General features: G+C 41.2%; 1 pseudogene; it reads right to left on the bottom strand.

The window, feature by feature from the left end:
- Positions 1-9,919: 9,919 nt before the first annotated feature.
- On the bottom strand, positions 9,920-10,988 carry LOC149268245 (uncharacterized; annotated as a pseudogene).
- Positions 10,989-11,194: the final 206 nt, after the last annotated feature.

Here is an 11,194-nt window from a genome sequence, read left to right on the forward strand (position 1 = left end):
ACTCTAGCAATAAAGGTGTAGAAGATATAATTTTATAACTGGTTTTCGATAAGGTTTTTATCGATAAAAAAGATCGGGATGAGTTATCGATTTTTAATTATAAACTTGATATGCGCGCTGTAATTACGGACATTTAAGAAAAATTTGAAGTCTCTAGCTCTTATATCTTCTGAAATCGACGCGTTCATACATACGAACAGACGGACAGACAGACGGACAGGGCCAAATCAACTCAGCTCGTCGCCCTGATCAAGAATATATATACTGACACGCCTCCTTCTGCCTGTTACATACATTTCAACAAAACCATTATAGCCTGATTTCCCATTGATTGGGTATAAAAAACGAAATATGTATGAAACAAGTAAGAAAGCTCTAGTCGAGACTGCTCGACTACGAGATCCCCTGAACCCTTGGAGCAATAGATATTTCACAGGCACACATACACACACACGCATACAGACACACACACACACACACACACACACGCATACACACAAACGCATACACACACACACATACACACACACATACACAAACACATACACACACATACACAAACACATACACACACAAGCACCCACTCATAAACACACATGGGCTGCAGTGTGCGCTTACTATGAGAACTTAATTGTTTAATAACTTTTTTTATGGACGTACGATCTTCATGAAACTTTTAGATTATGATTATAACATGAATATGCATGTAATTGCCAAAGCACAAGTCTCTAGTATTTGAAATACGGTATTTACAAAAGTGAGGGGTAGGGGTGAATTTAAGGGTGGGGGGTAAATTTTAACAAAAACTGAAATTGTATAAATTGCATATAAGCATACATTAAAAATTTGGAGACTCTAGCAATAAAGGTGTAGAAGATATAATTTTATAACTGGTTTTCGATAAGGTTTTTTATCGATAAAAGAAGATCGGGACGAATTATCGATTTTTAATGAAAAACTTGATATGCGCGCTGTAATTACGGACATTTTAAAAAAAATTTGAAGTCTCTAGCTCTTATATCTTCTGAAATCGACGCGTTCATACATACGGACAGACGGACAGACGGACGGACAGGGCCAAATCAACTCAGCTCGTCACCCTGATCAAGAATATATATATAATATGTTGGAACTCAATTAGAGCAACGACACAATTTGATTCATCTAAAATAAGAGTTTTTTTTATTACAACGAAAAGATAATAGCACATGGTTACTAACCTAAAATAAGAGAATCAACAATTAAATGTTTATGCTCCTATACATTCCATTGACACTTCAGTTATTAATTATTATAATTATTTTCTTAACTTAATATTAACTGGTTGGATATCCACTTCACGCAAATGTATATGTACATATGTATTTACGTACATTTATATACTAATTTATCTAATCATATATATATACATATATATAATTATAATTAAATATTTTATTCAAATTTCAACCGAAAAAATTTTATCGGGGTACACTTACATATATGTTTATTAAATGCTTTACAATATATTGGCTAGTGGACTATAAATATCCGTAACACCAACCAACCAGTGGCACAATGATCTTTACTGCCAAAATTACTGATTAAGTCATAAAGGCTCATTTGACAGTCACTCTACAATTCAAACAATACAAAATTGACAAACTACTGAATCGCCAGACAATTATTATCCCATCTCAGACATACATACACATATGTATGCAAATGTATGTGCTCCCTCAAAGGCCAATCAACGGTAAATTTTGGGCATTACAATTTGCTCAGGCAGCAAGAGTTACGCACGCAGGCCACAAATGCTCACACATGTTTCCAGAGACTGCAAGTGTGTGTGTGCTTGCCCGTCGCGAAATCATATTCTTTATGCGTATCAACGCTTTCATACCCTTCCCACGAATATACATCTAAACGCTACATTTTGTTTGCATGAGCCTTACAAACGCTTTTATGATTTAGGTATACCCTTCGTTCAAAAGGAAAAAGCTGGGATCGTCGCGAACAAATATTTCAATTTTTGTGCGCCGCTGAGAGTGATGATTTCAGCGACCATAGAGAGCGAGAGAGAGGAACTGAGAGAGAGAGAGTAGGACAAATGGCACATAGATGTGCTTCATACATAATCACGACCATTTCGTCTGAGCGCTCACAGCGCACTGTTTTTGTCGACCAATATTTTCACTGCTCGAACCTCCAGCGACCGAGCCGAGCAAATACGAAGTAAAGTGGTCGACCAACTTAACATTTTCTGCTGTAGAAAAATTTGTTCTACATGTCTAGTCTATGTGTTCTCTGGTCAGTGACTCTGGTTAGTGGCGCAACATCGACGTTTCAAATATAATGAGAAATATCGATTTTTTTGTTCGACGCTCGATGTTTTGTAAAAATGTTACCTCCACTAAATTTACTGGCTTTATATTGGCACTGACCAGAGAACACATAGACTAGACATGTAGTACAAAGTTTTTCAACACCGAAAAATCTGTCTCCTAGGGCCTATCAATTTCGTATTTGCTCGGCTCTTCACTTTTTAGGTTCGCTTCATGCGCTCAACCGAGATGGTCAAATGTTGAATAAAAGATGCCTCTATGTGGGCTGCAAATCTATCGATGGATGTTACCGATCTATCGATGGATATTGAATATCCCGATAGATCGATGGCTTTTTTGCACCATCGATATATTTTTTCTTTATGACATTTGATTGTAGGATTGTAATATGGATAAATTCCTAAAACCGTCAAGTAGGTAATAATAAAAGCAATGGATAGTAGTCGCCTCAACTTTATTAATAATTATTAAATATGAAAGATAAGAGAGATGCGACCGGTGATCCGATGTCTGATGCTGATGAGGCGAAAAAACGAAAAAAAGACATCGCAGGTTTGAACACATTTTGACAAGTGACAAAACAAAATGTTTGCCAAGTGTCGCCTTTGCGGTAAAGAATACAGAACAAGTGGCAATACGTGCGATTTGCTAGAGCATCTCAAACGTGCTCATCCAATGAGATCAAATGATTCATCTAATTTAAACAAAATTAATTTGTAAAATGCCATGACACATATGAAATGTCATCATCAAATGAAATTAATATCAACAGAGCGGTTGCTCGAATGGTAGCTCGAGATGTACCACCGTACAGTATCGTGGAAGACGAAGGCTTAAAATATTTAATAAATTTATTGCATCCACGCATACCGTGGAAGTACTTACTTCCTACGCTACAAAATGTGCATATTCAAAATATGTATGATGAGCTGAAAACTAAAGTGAAGACTCAGCTTAAGCAAGTAAATTATTGCTCTGTCAAAACGGATAGCTAGACTTCCCAAAGTGGCATCAATTATTTGACTGCGACGTGCCATTATGTGTTGCGATATGCGATATGATATTGTTTTTGTTTTATGCTAATAAGAATGATGTTTGAGAAAATCAGCTAAATATAATATTGTTAAAAAAACACGAAAATACAACATTTTTAAAATTCAAATACAATATAAATTGCGAAATATTTAAATGTAAATAATATAAACAGTTGAATAGCTAAGTACTCAAACTTCAAAAAATGTTCTCTTACAGCTTCTTAAATTTTCGATGGAACCATCGATATACTCGATAGTTTTTTCCATCGATGGAGAAATTACCGAGTGGAGCCACCATCGATGGATTTGCAGCCCTACCTCTATGCTAAATTTTTGTTCTTGCTCTCTCGCTCTCTCTGCTCTCTGCTCTCTCAAATATGTATATGTATGTATGCATGTGAGCACAAGCAGCAGCTCACGAAAATTGAAATTTCTTCGGGTTAGACTGCCGGTTCTACCCTTACGTGGGAAGAGTATTCCGAACTCTTCAAACCGTTTACCAAGCTCGTAGAAAATATTTGCGTTTTCGTTATTATTTGTGGGAAGGGTATGAAAGCGTTGGTGCGCATAATGAAAATGTTTTCGCGATGAGTATGCACACACACACTCTCGCTTGTTACATGTACTATGAGCATTTGTATGCCTGTGTGCGAAGCTCTTGCCGCCTGTAGCAATTTTACAGTCCAGCATTTGCATTTGGTCCATCTTGTGAAGTCCTCACATACATATGTTGTAAAGTAGTAAATTTTCCAGCTGGGATAGACTCAGTCTGCCCAGGGTGTACTCACAAGAAATTTATTTGAATCGTGAGACACCAGGGGGGGATGTTTAGTAATATGACCGTGAACAGGGAAAGAGGGGGGGGGGGGGGGGGAAAGAAATTCAGTATGGGAACCGCCACTCACGTGCACCGCTTGCGTTATAATCCAGCCTTGCACTCGCCGTCGCCTCGCCGCCGTCCGATCCACTGCTAGCTTCGCCGTCGCCTCTCTCAATGAAAACTCATCTTTGTTTTATTCGTTTTCCGCCAAGTTATTTTATTTTACACTTTTGACTAACTTAACCGCACTTAAAGGAAAATTACTCGCACAATTTAGTTTAGTTTTCTTTCATCCGACGACTTCTGCTGCTCGATCCCGACTCCCCGTCCGACGACCTTCGCTGCTCAATCTCGACTAACTCTCGCTTTTCTTTCTGCCCTGCCCACAACGCTCGGCATCGGCGACGCAACTCTCCGCTCAAAACTCTCCGCGCAGGGTTGCGCCGCCGATCGCCGATAAACCCTCAGCGCTTTGGATGGCCTTTTCAAATGCAGATTTAAACGCAATAATACTACTAATACTATTAACAATACTAATACTAATACTAACACTACTTAATTCACTAGCTTAATCTCTAATTACTACGTCTAGATCTTAACAAACTAAACTTAAAAGAAATTCTATGACTCTAATTTAACGTAAGCAACTTTTTCTATAACCAAAATTCCAATTTGATACTTCATTTTTTCTCTCTCATTACTTCGACTAAACTAAAAAAACTACAACTTCAACTTGATAATCATATTAATCCAACTTAAAACTAGAAATTCAATTTAATGGTTCATTTTTCCTCGCTCATTAATTCAACTAAACTAAGAACTACAACTCCAACTTGATAATCGTATTAATCCAACTTAAAACTAGCAATTCAATTCACTCATTAATTCAACTAAACTAAGAACTACAACTCCAATTTGTTAATCATCGTGAGGCGGTGATCGGCGAGCCGCCTCACACCCCCCCCTTACTTAACAAGGAGACGACCACGGCTCCTGTGGCCGCCACCGTGACATTATACACGCCGTTCTCCGACGACACTTTGAAGCGCGTGCGGTGGTGTCGCCGACTGCAGGCGTCAGTTTCCCTCTTCACTAGCTCCACAACCTCCTCCGCCAAATCCGTGCCATCCGGACGCACTGTCCGATTTCGCCGGATGGATTGGAACGCCCCCCGTTCTGTGTCATCCTCCGTGCTTGACCGGGACGCCTCGTCCGACTGCCAACCCTCGAGAACGTCATCGAGCTCCCTTTCAACATCTTCCGAATAGCGTATGCAATCACCTTCTCCTCGCCCTCGACCTCTTGCGTGAGCACCGCGACCAAGCCGTAATCGCTGGCATCCGTCTGCAGCACGAACCTCGCCGAAAAGTCGGGACACGCCAACACTGGCGCGGTCGTGAGACTTTCTTTGGGTTTCTTCAATGATTCCTCCTGCTCGTCGCTCCATTCCCATTTCTGGCCCTTCTTGAGGAGTCTCGTCATCGGTTCCACCATCGACGCAAAGTTCGGCACAAATCGCCTGTACCACGACGCCATTCTTAAACACTGTCGTAACTCCTTGAGGGTCGAGGGTGCCGGAAAACGGCGAATCGCCTCGACCTTTGCGGGATCCGTGCATATACCTTCTTCACTGATGACATGTCCAAGATAGACCAACCTTTTCCTGAAGAAATTGCACTTCTTCCGGTTTATTCGAAGGTTGGCTTTCCTCAACCGGCGGAGGACCTCCCTCAAGTTCTCCACATGCTGCGCTTTCGTGGCGCCGATCACCACGATGTCATCTAAATATGCAAATGCGTGCGGCTCCATGTCCGGTCCTATTACTGTGTCCAGCGCTCTCTGGAACGTAGCATCACTCGCCATTGAAATAATCCTCTCCCTGGCACCGTGAATGCCGTGCATTCCCTGCTGTCCGCCGCCATGGGGATCTGCCAGTATCCGCTCTTCAAATCCAGGGTGGATATGTATCGTGCGTGTCTCAGCCTCTCGAGGATGTGATCGATCCGTGGAACGGGGTAGGCGTCTGGGATTGAATGTGCATTTAGCTGTCTGTAGTCCACACACATTCGCCAATCTCCGGTCTTCTTTTTTACTAAGACGATGGGTGCACTATGCGGACTACGCGACGGCTCGACAGCTCCAGCTCGAATCAATTCGTCTACCTGTTCGTCAATCACCTTCCTCATAGCCGGTTTCTTGGGGTAATATCTTTGCTTAAGAGGCTTATCATCCCGCATCCTTATGCTATGCTCGGCGATATTTGAGACTCCGTCGAGCCCCTCGAAAAGCGCCAACTCTGCTTCCAAGAACTCCTTCAACTCGTCCTCCAGGTCCTCCGGCCACCCTGCGCCGTCAGGGGAAAACTCCGTAGTCTCCTCATCGTCTTCTCGGCCTATTGAGCCCCCCGGTGACTGGCTACTCCGAATTTCGCCTACGTCCTCCCGCCAACTTAACTTCCGGGGGCCACTCCTTCGGCTCTTCCTCCAGATCCTTCGTCCTCGCTAGCTGAGGACACTTCCTGAGTTCTTCCTTCGGCGTCCGGCGACCTCTTTTGATCGACTGGGCAGGTAGCCCGCCACTCTTTGACGTGCCCTGCCGGCAATCCTCCGCCCGCCGACGCCGCGCCCCCCTTCTGCGTCGGGGAACCACACGGTGCCTCGGGGCCTCTCTTCCGTTCTTATCCGCGAATCCCTGATCGAGCAAGCGGTTGTGGCCCCCCAGACCGGTCGCTCTCTTTCGATATATTTGACCCGCTTCTCAGGGACGTCCCCTCGTTCGACTCCTCCTTCATCCTCATGGTGAGCGCTGCGTTGCCACAATATACCGTGGTGTCTATGGCGCACAAGATGTCCATCGCCCGACCCCCAATCACCACCGCCGCTACGATCTTCCCCTCCTCCACTGAAAGGGGATTCTTCGCCTCACTGGGATTAATGAGGTACTACATTTAAAACAAGTAAGAAGACTAGTCGAGACTGCTCGACTAGGAGATACCCTGAACCCTCTTAACTGATATTCTAATCAGTCTGCACTTCTTTTCGACACTCATACATACACACGCACGTATTAGAACGCGCTCTGCTAACTGCGCAGTAAGCAGCGACTGCGCTTGGACTGCGCTGTAGTGTGGTCAACATTATAAGAATTTATTTGTTGAATAATTCAATTTCTAGACGTACAATCTTAATGATACTTTGAGCGCGTAATCATATGGTGAAAATGTATGTACATTCCATACTTGAAATACGCCTTTTACAAAGGTGATGGTGAGGGGGTGTATATAGAGGTGGGGGGTAAATTACAACAAAAACCAAAAACAAAATACATAAAAGTCTACATGTAAAATTGCGAGCTCTAGCTCTAAAGATGTAGGAGATATAATTAAATAACTAGCTTTCGATAAAGTTTTTGATCGATAATAAAATATCGGAAGTAGTTATCGATATATAAAGAAAAACTTGATATGCGCGTGATATACACGGACTTAGGAAAAAATTTCAAGTCTCTTATCTTCTGAGATCGAAGCGTTCATACATACGGACGGACGGACAGACAGGGCCAAATCGACTCAGCTCGTCGCCCTGATCAAGAATATATATACTTTGTGGGTTCTGCCACGCCTCCTTCTGCCTGTTACATACATTTCAACAAAACCATTATACCTTGATTTCCCATTGAAGATGGGGTCAGGGTATAAAAAGCTATAAGTGACCAAAATACCTCATAATTCATTATTTTTCTATAATTATTTGCATTGCGGATTATAATTATTTGGGTGGACAGAAGTATTTTGACATTCCTTTTCAAATTCATTTTCGATAATTCGCTTGGATTAAAAAATACGTATTTTTATTTTTTTAAGTTATTATTTGATCATTATTTGATCATACTTATCGGTAAATGATAGGCAAATACGTGATTAAGTGAAATCTTTAAAAAATCAATCAGTCACGAAGAATAATGCCGGTATTTCCGTGTCAGCACGCAGAAATAAGCGGTTTATTTTTGCAATATGTTGTCAAAATACTTTTGTCCTCCATTGTACATATATAACAGAACGCAAAAATCGCGTGTGATTACCCATACTTACGCAAAAGACAATTCATTTAACTCAAGCTAACGATAAGTGCTTGACTTGAGCGAAACGAAAACTGAAATAACTGTCTCGCTCACAGCGCGAGCGAGCTAAACCATACGCGACAAAAACAATTTCTGTCTGAGTCTTTTTTATTGTGTGAGTCATAAACACTGACATAAAAAACATAACTACTATCGACCACCATCGATGGTAATATCGACCGCTATTGATAGTTTGAAAATTACTATCGTCCTCAATCGATGGGGCCCACCATCGATAGTTTGCACTCCAAACGCCCTGATAAGGATGTCATACGGTCCTTTAGATTTCGGTATCAACTTTCTTGATATTCCTCACTGTGCTGCCAAATTTTTTAACCATTACGTAGTCTCCTGGCTTGTATACGTTTTCAGCTTTTCTAGTATTATTGAAGTTCTCTTCGTTTCGTGCTTGTGATGCAGATTGATAATGTTGTGCTTGTTCTCTAATATTTTCTAAATTCTGTGAACTGGATGTATCTAATCCTGTTATTTTCTCTAATTGTCCTCCCAAACTATCACTAATTTCCCCTTTTTGCGCTATTCCAAATAACATTACGCTTGGAAATTGCTTGGTGCTACAGAGTTGAGTGTTATTCAAAACGTACTCCACACTTTCAATTATCGTATCCCAATGCTGTCCATTATCAACTTCTCTTAGTTTAGCAATCATCGGACCTAAACTTCTGTTTATTCGCTCCACCTGACCATTTGCTTGTGGCGATCCTGTTGCAATCCTAATATGTTTTACCTTTGCTTCTACTAGAAATTGGTCGAATTCCGTTGATGTAAAACAACTTCCTCTATCCGATACAATACATTCGGGCTTACTGTATGTTCTAAAATATTCTCCCAATGCCTTTACTACTTCCTTGGTGCTTGTTGTTTTAGTAGTGAATAATCTGACAAACTTTGCCCATCTACTACTGCAAAAATGTATTTCTTCGATCTGCCATTATCCACTGGTCCATAATAGTCGGCATCTACATATGTATGTCATAACTAATGTTTTCACCGTTATTATATGTCTCTTTTTCATTGTGTTCTTCTACCATATCGATTTGAAGCATGCTGTTCTCAAAATTATCGTCGAAAACGCTTTTGCTATTTATTTCCATTGGCTTTTCTAAACACTCTTTTGAACAATCGTTCTCTTTTTTGCTTAACAATTTTTCTTCTAACTCTTTATTATCTAACAGTTTCTCTTCTAATTCTTTAATATCTAACAATTTATCTAACAGTTTCTCTTCTAATTCTTTAGTATCTAACAATTTATCTAATGATGTGTTTCCTAACGATGTATTTTCTAACAATTTACTCTCTAACGTACTTAATTTTCCTTTTTCCGCATAGTTGTTTTCTCTAAGTTTTGCAATAATAGGCTTCGATTCGACCATCGTGCTGGCTGTTTTTTCCACTGAAATCACCTTCAGAGCGCTTGGGTCAACATACAAGCTACAAGCTTCCATGAAATCCCTTCCTAATATTACTCCCCACCTCATAGATTCATCAGCCACCACTATTAACCAAAAATTTATTATAGTAGACTTCTTGAAAATATGAACAAATGTTTTTCCAATGACATTTAGCTGGCTTTCATTCAGCTCAAAGTATTTTTCTGCGTGTGCCTCAAATTCTATTCCAAATGGTACACATGATTTTTTAATAAAATAAATGGGATTTCCTGAATCTATGAGGCATTCTACAATGATTGAAGTTTTATCTCTGCTCTTAAAATATATCTTAATTAGTCTTACGATTATTGTTTTCAGTATCGACCTTCCTCTTAGTGCATTGTGGCACCATATGGTCCTTAGCGCCGCAGTGGTAGCACGTACCCTTCTCCCTCTTAGGCTTTCGACAATCTCTTGCCCAATGTCCCTTGTAGTTGCAGTTGAAGCAACGCGTCTCCTTCATTACGGTGTTGGGCCCTGGCTCAACTGATGTTGTCCCTTTTCCTCCATTAGAGTGTTGCTGTGGCAGACGCACCTCTGTGAAGGCCCTTGCCATTTTGCTGGGGTCTTCAAAGCACTGTATCCTGGCTTGTGCGCGTAAGACTGCATACGGGATTCCTTCGATAAGACCGTCCAATAGCTCGTCTACTTCTAAATGGATTTCTCTTGCTAAACGTGTCTTATCTTCATAGTACAGGGCAAACTTCTCGTCGACGTTCCATATGCGTGCCCCAAACTTGCGACGGATTTCAGCCTGCTGCTGCCAATCCGTCCAGCAGTTTGCCCAACGGTTGTACAATCCTCGATGGATCTGCATGTATCCACTGCATGGCTTTCCCTTTTAATTTGTTCATCATTGTTCGCTTCTTTTATTTCGCAATTTTCACCGGCGCCCTTTTGGCGCGCGTCAGTAACGCGTTCTGCGAATTCGGTGTCTGCATCGTCGTCATCTGAGTTAATTTCGTCACGCTTGCTGTTGCTGTCTCTGTCTGACTGCCGTGTGTGAAAATTATTTAGCTGCTTTTTTGCTACCTCGATCTGCTTGATTCGCTCTCGTAAAATTTCTTCGTTGTTGTCTTTTCTCTCCTGTTGAATCAGCCATGTCTGAGATTCATCAGTTTGAGCTGACTCCTCCTCACTCTGTTCCAATTCGGGGGCGCCGCCGCGTAAATTTGCAGGCACGCCATTAAGGCGAGCGACGTTCAGTGTTGCACCCTTGGGTCGACAGGCCCAAAGCATATAGCCAATTTTTTAACTGCTTTACAGATACTTCGTTTATGTCTAAATTCATTTTGTTTTACTTGAAAAAATTTTTTCCTTATCCCACTTCTGAGATTGTAAGAGGCCTTTTATTTATTTTCTAAGTTTCTTATTTCCACACAAACGTCTTCTCTACTTCCAATCAAGCTTAAATCTACCGGTCACTTTCTTCTTCTTCTTCCATTA

This window comes from Drosophila arizonae, chromosome X (genome assembly GCF_054131065.1).
Source record: "Drosophila arizonae isolate 15081-1271.41 chromosome X, UAZ_ARI_1.0, whole genome shotgun sequence".
In the NCBI taxonomy this organism is placed as follows: Eukaryota; Metazoa; Arthropoda; class Insecta; order Diptera; family Drosophilidae; genus Drosophila; species Drosophila arizonae.